Raw genomic sequence first — 8766 nt, forward strand, 5'->3', positions numbered from 1 at the left:
GCCAGTTATTGCATGGTTAAAACACGTGCTTCTTCTCAAAGGGCGTCTTCCCCTGCCACTGTCTCAGCCTCAGATCTCCCTAAGGGGGAAGAGAGCACCAACCAGGTGGATGCTAGCAGGACACTCCACCCAGGTGAGTTAGGCTTCCTATAACTCCTATAACCTGTGTGGATGCACAGGGAGCCAGCGGCGCACTTTGCTCTTTTTCCATCTCCCAGGTTTCTGTCCAGAAGAAAGTCCCAGGGCTCAGTGCTCACAGGCCTTTGCCGTCTTTATTAAACAGGCCAATCTCCCTTGTCAACAAGGAGAAAGCTGCCTTCCTGGCTCCGGGGCTGGGCCGGGCAACCATACGTACGTAGGCTAGAATGTGATAACATTGTTTTGTTTTCTGCGGATATGTTTTCACAGTTAGTGTTTATTTGTGGTAGTGATATAAAATGTCCTGTTTAAGTAAATCTATTTCAGTCCCAAACTAGGAAATGGATAGTAAAGGAGGAGGAAGGAGAAAAGTGGTGTGGGGGTTGACAGTGGGCAGAAATGAAGGATGACTGGCCTTTGGGAAAGCCACCTAACGACCAAGCCTCAGGAGAGCCTCTCCTGGGAGGCACTTAGTGGGCACCTACCCACATAACAAGGACCCAGGGCTGGGGAGACAGTGGAACAAAAGGCAGAGCCGGCTCCTGTCCAAGGGATGGATGACCACACACAGGTGGCAAAGCAGTGGGTGGTATGCGCCAAAGAGATGCAGACTCTGAGCAGCAAGTCCTGAGTCCGCACCTCCCAGCCCGGCCCTCCCGAGGGGTGGGCACTAGGCAAAGAGGATGACTCACCGTGGCGCTTCCCTGGCCGGGGCTGCCCGCTTGGGCCAAAGAATTAAGGGCAGTTGCCCAGGCCCCTGGAGAAAGGTGAGGACAGTGCTTCCCCAGGGCCAATAAAAGGGGTCAGAGCATGTTTTCTCTGACTGCTCTCCCTACCAGCCCCTCCTGCCTCGCTCCTCTGGGTTCCCTGAGCTGGAACCGGGGCTGAGGACAGCTCCCTCCTGACTCTTGGTTTTCAGGTGACCTAATTTCCCCCAATAGACCCACACACTTCCTCCCACCCCTGTCCGAGAAAACCCTGCTTGGTCTAATTAAAGCACTGCCATGGTGCTGCTGGCACCGCAGCTGGGCGACTCCCAGGATAGGGCACTGCCTGGGTGCTGGGGTCCCTCCGCAGAAGCCTGGTCTACTGGGCTGCCAACTGGCCCCCTGTTGAGTCCCGAGCACACCTGTCCACAGTTCCAGAGTGGTGATGGGGACACAGCTCAGGCTGTCAGGACCCAAGAAAATAATGGGAGCATGATACTTTAAGGGAAGCCCCCCACCAACACACACACAAGGAAGACTTCACTTGGAAGAAAGCCAGCTCTATGGAGACCTATTGAGTGCTGGGTGTTGTGGGAATATCCATCGGACTGTCCTTTGGCGAACTGGACACCAGCGACCTCAAGTCAAAGGGGTTCTTAAGCTGGGAGGTGGGTGTAGGGAGGGGTCTGTGGAGGCCAGGTGGGGCGAGGTCATCTCAGAAGCATGTGTGAGGTAGAGAGAGAGACGGGAAACAGGGGGGAAAGGGTGGAGTATTTCATTCTTCCAACAAATGGGTGTGGGAGGCGGGGAACCAACCCAACCCAACTGTGGCCAGCAAAAATCAGAGGTCAAGACCCTTGAGCCTCATTGATGCAGGTACAGGCTGTCGAGCTGTCTGACAAAGTCTGGACTTGATTCCTCTCACTGCTGACCGCTAACTCTTGCTACCCCCGAGAGAGTCTACGGAGACCTGGAGAGACAGCAGCATCTGTGGGGGGCTGGGGCTGTGCCCCAGGAGGCTGAGCCCTGGGAGGGACTGGAAGTGTGCAGGGGCTTAGGTGGGTGAGTGGCTGGGTGGAGCCAGAGACAAAATAATAACAATAATTCTCTGCCATTGAGTTGATGCCAGCTCATAGCATCCTAGGGGACGGGATAGAACTGCCCCCTGTGAGTGTCCGAGACAGTAACTCTTTACAGGAGTCGACAGCCCCATTTTTCTCTTGTGGGCCGGCTGATGGTTTTGAACTACCAGCCTTATAGCGTGATCGGCCTAACTGGAGCCAGAGCAGAGGGGCAGACGCACCACAGAACACTTTCCCTGCCCGTAAATAAGACAATTATTCCAGGGGTACTGATTTAGGAGTGGATATACCTCTGGGGAGTGCTGCGGCTAGGAGACAGATGAGGAGAAAGGTAGGCATGAGGTCCAGCAAAGGACCCAGCTTTTGTGCTAGTCTCTGCAGCTCTCCTGATTGGCCAAAGCCTGCCAGCCACAGCCTAAGCCCAGCCATGGTGAAGGGTGGGAGCAAGCCCATGTCCTAAGTTTGCCTAATCAGAAGTTCTTTCTTCGTCCCCCATGTGAACGGGAAGCAAAAACATGGTTGCTACTGAAAGTCACTCTGCCATCAATCATACAAAGACCCAGCCTTTGGACCAGGTCAATGTGAAGAAGATAGAGGAGAGAAACAGCCCCTTAATTCAAGGAACCTCTGGATTTCCAGCGATGAAACACCTTTCATTATTTAAGCCCCTTGAGTCGGATTTTGTCACCGGCGGTCAGAAACGCCCTAACAGACAACACTGACGCATTTAGGGATTCGGGAATGGGGACCCAGGAGGAACTGCTACCTGTAGCAACCGAGCAGCCCCCTGCTGGGGTTTCTTCCCAGATACTTCCACCCTCCAGTGGCCCTTGGTGCCCTTTGAGCTCATGCTGGGGGCCAGTCTTGAGAAAGGATGGGCAGGCCAAAGAGAGGTACCCCCAGCGGCCCCAATCACTGAGCACAAGGGGTCCTAGCCCCGTGCAGCGCCTCCATCCCAGGGGCTCAGCTGGCTGGCGAATTCTGGAACTCAAGTCTGGTGCCTGGAGAAAAACAATTCGAAGGAAGGAAGGAAGGTGAAGTCAGATTGAAGTGACTTGAAGGCATGAGTCAGAAGGTGTTTCCAAGTTCACACTGTTACAAGCGAATGCTAAGATTTTTTTCCTTGGCCTTCTGCTATTCTTCTCCACACAATATTGGCAGCAGCCCCGAGGAAGGCGGGGCAGGCTTTTCCCTGGTGCTTCCTGTACCATTGAGCAAGCAGCCCAACATTCCTTCCTCCACGAATCTCACTGGGGGCCCACTTTCTCTCCTAAAGGATGCAGACCCTCCCCTCGCTCAACACACTTTTTTGAATAGCAGCAACTTTTTTTTTCCCCCTGTAGCATTAAGGATGCCAAGAAAAGGTTTGTGAGCAAGGAGCCTGCGAGGGCCTTTGATGCTCCAAATATTTGTCACCTTGACCCCTTCTCCTGGGGCTCTGTGGACTGCATGTCCTACCCCTGCTAGGATGAACTTTCTAGACTCAACACAACCCTCCTAGATAGACCTCCTGCTTTTCAACCGGATGTGGGATGCAGCCCCCAGAACTCCTTAATCCAACCTTCCATGCTGGCTTCCTTCCTTCAGCTCTCTCATGGTGGCCCTGGGTTTGGCCTTGACTTGTCCCTGCCCCCTGAAGCCCACCTTGTGGTTGCTGGCTGTCGTGGAGTAGGCCCCCAACTCATGGCAACTCCATGCACCGTGAAACAGAACAGTGCCCAGTTGGTCGCCATCCCCAGGAAAGCCGTTGACCGCCACCCAGCTGAGCATGACTTGCTGTGTCTGTGTGGGAAGGCAGGGCTCCCTAACCACAAGTCCAGCAAGAGCAGAGGGTGCACACACAACTCGCTTCCCCTGAGGCAAGAAATTATGCCCAGCACTGGGATGCCCAAAGGCCAGATGGCCTCTGTTTGCGCCATAGTCTAGGTCTAGGCTCAGACCTCAACAAAAACTAGGAGCCTATGCTGAGCCTCCCCACTGGCACAGGCAAAACGAAGAACCATGATCAGCCTAGCACTGAACAGTCCAAGATGGCTCAGCCAGGGCATGATGCTGGATGGAATCTCTACCACTACTCACTCCACGGCTACTCAGGAGCCAGCTGCTAAGAGAGAGAAAGGCCCTACCGGCTGGCAGGTGAGATTGACCCAGTGAGCCGCAGCAGAAAGAGCATTCTAGCGCAGGTGTGCAAGCCCAGCCTTTGGTCGCCACCAGGCCAAGGAGCCTGGGAGGAGCAAAGCTGATTGGAATGTGCGATAGCCTTGCTTCTTGTCCACCACTGAGAGCAACATGACGTTGTTTGGATGATATGAGGGAGGGGGCCCTTCCATTCAATCCCATATCTTTCTTGACATTTGTGTCGAAGGCTAGGAGATGTTGAACAGTGGGGCAAAAGCAAATATTGACATCCAGGGTTAGGCAAAAGAGTTGCCTCCTTAGTATGCATGCAGCTACATCGCACTTCTTTGCCCATGGCAGACATAACTAATTGATCACACAGCACACATTCCTCCTCTTATCATCTTGGCCTCATGATCCCTCTCCTCACAGTGTTCCAAGTGGACACTGCTGATCTTTTGGATTGGTTCTGCCTGGAAAGGGGAGGCCAGGTTTCCCATGCTTGACGCCAAGAATCCTTCAAAGAGGGCCACAGTTCAAACTGGGGAAGAAAAGCCAGAAACACATCCACCTTCTCCTCTGAGCTTCTCCCAAGGAGCCCAAGCCCATGTGGAGGCCTACACACCTGTGGGTAAGGCTGTCAATGCGGAGGAGGCCGAGAGGGAGCAGGAACGAAGGTGCCAAGGACGAGGGCACACCGAAGCTGACACGATGCCTACGGACATGACAGTTAGTCACAGTCACCGTGCTAAACCAAAACAGCCAGTCTTCTAAAGAAGCTTATGTAAGAGCTAAGCACAAGGAAATGAGAGTCAAATTATGCACACTGATTCTCCAAGCTTCCAAGGAGTGTGTGGTCCAGCCCCTCCCCGTGCAGGATATAAATACCTTTTGCAGTTGGAGGCACTGCTTTGCAAAGGAGGATACCTGCAGCCACAGAATGCCCTCCCAGGTTACACAGATATCCAACAGGGGGTGACCGTTCACACAGGCTGGGACATGTGGAGGCCTGGGATAGCCTCCATTTCCCCTGGCTCCCTCTGTGAGTGTGAGATCCTTGGCCAAGCCTTCCCCTCTCATGCCAACTCTTAATTTGGTTGTGACTGCTTTGGGGCACTGTGAGAAGAGGGATTATGAAGCCGTAGTGCTAAAAGGAGGGGGTGAGTGCTGTGATCCATTAGCAATGCCTACCATGGGTAAAGAAATGGGGGAGCAGCTACCACACATCCTGAGAATGTTAACTCTGCTTTACACATCATGCTTGCTTCAGCCTGGATTTCAATACCTGCTTGGGCCCTGCTGTTCAAAATCCTCTAGAGCAGTGGTTCTCAACCTTCCCAATGCCGCGACCCTTGAATACAGTTCATGTTGTGGTGACCCCCCCCCAACCATAAAATTAGTTTCGTTGCTACTTCGTCACTGTAATTTTGCTAGTTATAAATCGTTCGACCCCCCAAGGGGTCGCGACCCACAGGTTGAGAACCCCTGCTGTAGATACTTAGACACAAATATCTAGAAAGTTTTCAGAGTGAGAAGGGCCCCATAGGTCCATGATATCATCCAAACAACAACACAAAACCACTGTGGTCTTAACAGCAGGCAAGGTTGGAGGCTACCTCAGGTTCCAATAGCAACCGCTCCCATAATTTGCCTCAGGGGGATGATATGAACTGCACTCCATCCCTAGTAGACTAGATTCCGATTCTAGGAAGCAGTCTGCTGGGCCAACTCAAGATGATGAATAGCCCCTCCATCGAGTCCATTCTAACTCACAGCAGCCCAAGAGGACAGGGTGAGAATGTCCCTGTGTGTTTCCAAGACTGAAACGCTTTCCCAGAGTAGAGAGTCTCGTCTTTCTCCATCAGAGCAGCCGGTGGTTTTAAACTGCTGACCTTGTGGTTAACAGTCCAAGGAATAACAACTACACCACCAGGGGTCCATTAAGACACCACCTCCACCACCACCACCCACACACACACCAAAATAAAAAGCCTCCTGCCATGGATTCCAACTGACAGCAGCCCTGTTTAGGGTTTCCAAGGCTGTAAACCCTCTGGAAGCAGGCAGCCTCAGCTTTCTCCCAAGGAGCAGCAGGTGGGCTTGATCCACTGACCTTGTGGTTAGCGATTCAACACATTCCCAGGGCTCCTGAATAGCCTCCTCAGCTGATGGCAACTTCTAACCGTGGCCCTGCTGTGCAAGGTCAGCATTCTGCTGGTAACTGGGTGGGACCATTCTTGCAGGAGGAGGGGCAGGGCACACTGCTACCAGCTGACACTCTCCCCTCAGATGGGACCGCCAGTGCTGGGCACTCCTACGCACAGTGGCTTCAAACCATTTGGATCCACCAGGATTTTACTGGCAGATTTTGGGAAGTAGACGTCCAGGCCCTTTTCTCCTACTCTTCGTCTGGAGCTTCACTGACAGCTGTCAAAGCACAGCAGCACGCAAGCCTCCCTTCAGTGATGGACGGGTGGAGATGGTGCACCAGTCCCGGGCCTCTTGCATAGCCACTGCCGCTGAGTGGATTGCAACTCACAGGGACCCTACTGGGGCTTCCAAGGCTGCAAATCTTTACAGGAGGAGAGAGCCTCATCTTCCTTCTGAGAAGCATTTGATGGGTTTGAATTGCCAACCTTATAGTTTGCAGCCCAAACATTTGCCTGCCCACAACGCCAGGACTCCTTTAGGTCTCTGGCCTAGAAGGCAAGGTGTTTTACCACTGAGCTCTCGTGGCCTCTGAGCTCAGGATAGAGTGGGACACACTGTGCTCAGTGACACTAAAGGTAAACACCGCAGGACTGATGTCAGAGATGAAATGAACCCAGCGAGAGAGCATGCAGCGTCATCGGGACAGCTTCTGTGCACGCCACCTGCTCCACAGGACCCGGCTCTGCAAGTCCCCATGCAGAGTCTGCAAGGCAGGTGTCCTCCCCCGTGTCCCCGAGGTGCAAACTGAGCTGCTGACAGGAACTCGAGAGGAAGGCTGGCATGGCAGGGCTGGTTGGAGCTCCTCTAACTACTTGGGGACCTGTTTTGTCTAGAGCGGGACCTGGCCATCATGGGTAAGTCTTCTGAATATCTCCTCACTTGAAAGGAAAAGAAGAGATATCAGACGTGGAAGAAAGTCTATGGCAGCACAGCTGAGAGCCAGCAGGGTACTTGAAGGGGAATAAAGGAAATAAGCTGAGAGGGTATGATTAATTAAAGTCCTAACTTCCCTTAGGGTTGGCGCCATCGGCAGTTTTGAAAGCTTGAGGTAAAACTATATGTATATATAAAAGTATATAAATATAACTATATACATAACTATATATATATATATATTCCAAACCTAGGTGGACTCAACTACCTGTGGCCAGACTCTGATGAGCACTACATTTCATGTTTGCACCAGACGACAGTTCCTATAGGGTGGCTATGCATCAGCACTGACTCTGCGGCAGGGAAGTTTTTTTAACCGTTCCCGAGCCAGGTTCCTAACAACTGTCCTCTTTCCTCCTTGAGAGAGTAAATGGTTAAAATCACGCAGTTCCAAACCATCTGCTTTGGGTCACTGAAGCTCTTGGCCAATGCACAGAGCTTCTGAAGCCCCCCAGTAACGGTGCTGTGACTTCCTAGGTCACTGTGCAGAGAAGCGAGCTAGAGTAGCCGACTGTTACAGCGTGCCTTCTGCTCTTCCCCACGCGTTGACTTCCAGCCAACGGCCTTTCACTTGCATTCCTCTTCTGAAAACTGCGCGCATACCTCTGCTTCCCCCTTTGAGCGGCTCTATTTCCTTTGAGCATGCTAAGCAGTCTAAAAGGCAGGAGCTCAGTCCCATGAAAATGGGGTTACGGTCACAAGCAAATTTATCTCTCTGTGTTCAAATCTCAGCATCCCTTTATTAACCAGTCTGACCTACTCTCCCAAAAATCTGGGCTCTGACCTTTTTTTTCCCTCCCATCCCTCTCTCCCTCGTTTTCTTCAGCAAATTACTGCACACCTCTCTATTCCATGCCCGATGTCATCAATCAGGAACTAGTTTCAGCATTTCCTGGCAATTTTCTCCCCTAATTCACTTGCATGCTTCATTCAAGGCTGAATTTGGCTCAATAAATACTGTTGTTGTTGCTTCCAGAAAGGGCAAGGTAGTTCATTTTTTTAAATCATTTTATTGGGGCTCATACAACTCTTATCACAACCCATACATCCATCCACTGTGTCAAGCACTTTTGTACATTTGTTGCTGTCATCATTCTCAAAAAATTTGCTTTCTACTAGGCAAGGTAGTTCTTTTTTTTTTTTTTTAGGGCACCAGGACCAATGATCACTAGCAGCCCAGGTAACAAAAATTACGCTTCCGAAATCTCTTGATGTCGATTCTGCACACAGAGCAATAGAGATGCCCTATGTGTGCCACTTAACGACAGAAGTCCTTTTTTTTTGGCAAGGTAGTTCTTATTGGACTAATCTCTCCACGTACAACTATTATAAACTCCGGACAAGAAAGTAAATAATAATTATCATCTATCAGAAGGCACGGAATTTGTCCTCCTCAAAGCAGGCAGAAACTGAAGGGAAATCAACAGATCCAAGAAGGAAATGGTGCTAGGAAACTGTCCTGTTACACAGCTTCTTTCCCAAGGCCGGGCCTCAGTTCTGCCGTGTGTGGAGCTGAAACCCAGATGGAACGTCCCGTCTTTGAGATCAGATACACTGGATGGTGCTCCGCCACCATA

General features: G+C 51.6%; 1 non-coding gene across 1 annotated transcript; it reads right to left on the reverse strand.

Annotated features, from left to right (window-relative positions):
• Positions 1 to 8334: 8334 nt before the first annotated feature.
• On the reverse strand, positions 8335 to 8468 carry LOC115871388. Its single transcript, XR_004047264.1, has one exon. It is a non-coding gene; the product is annotated as a U11 spliceosomal RNA (small nuclear RNA).
• Positions 8469 to 8766: the final 298 nt, after the last annotated feature.

The sequence above is a fragment of the Echinops telfairi genome, unplaced genomic scaffold (assembly GCF_000313985.2).
Source record: "Echinops telfairi isolate 266 unplaced genomic scaffold, ASM31398v2 ScPeMD7_5592;HRSCAF=6446, whole genome shotgun sequence".
Lineage (NCBI taxonomy): Eukaryota > Metazoa > Chordata > Mammalia > Afrosoricida > Tenrecidae > Echinops > Echinops telfairi.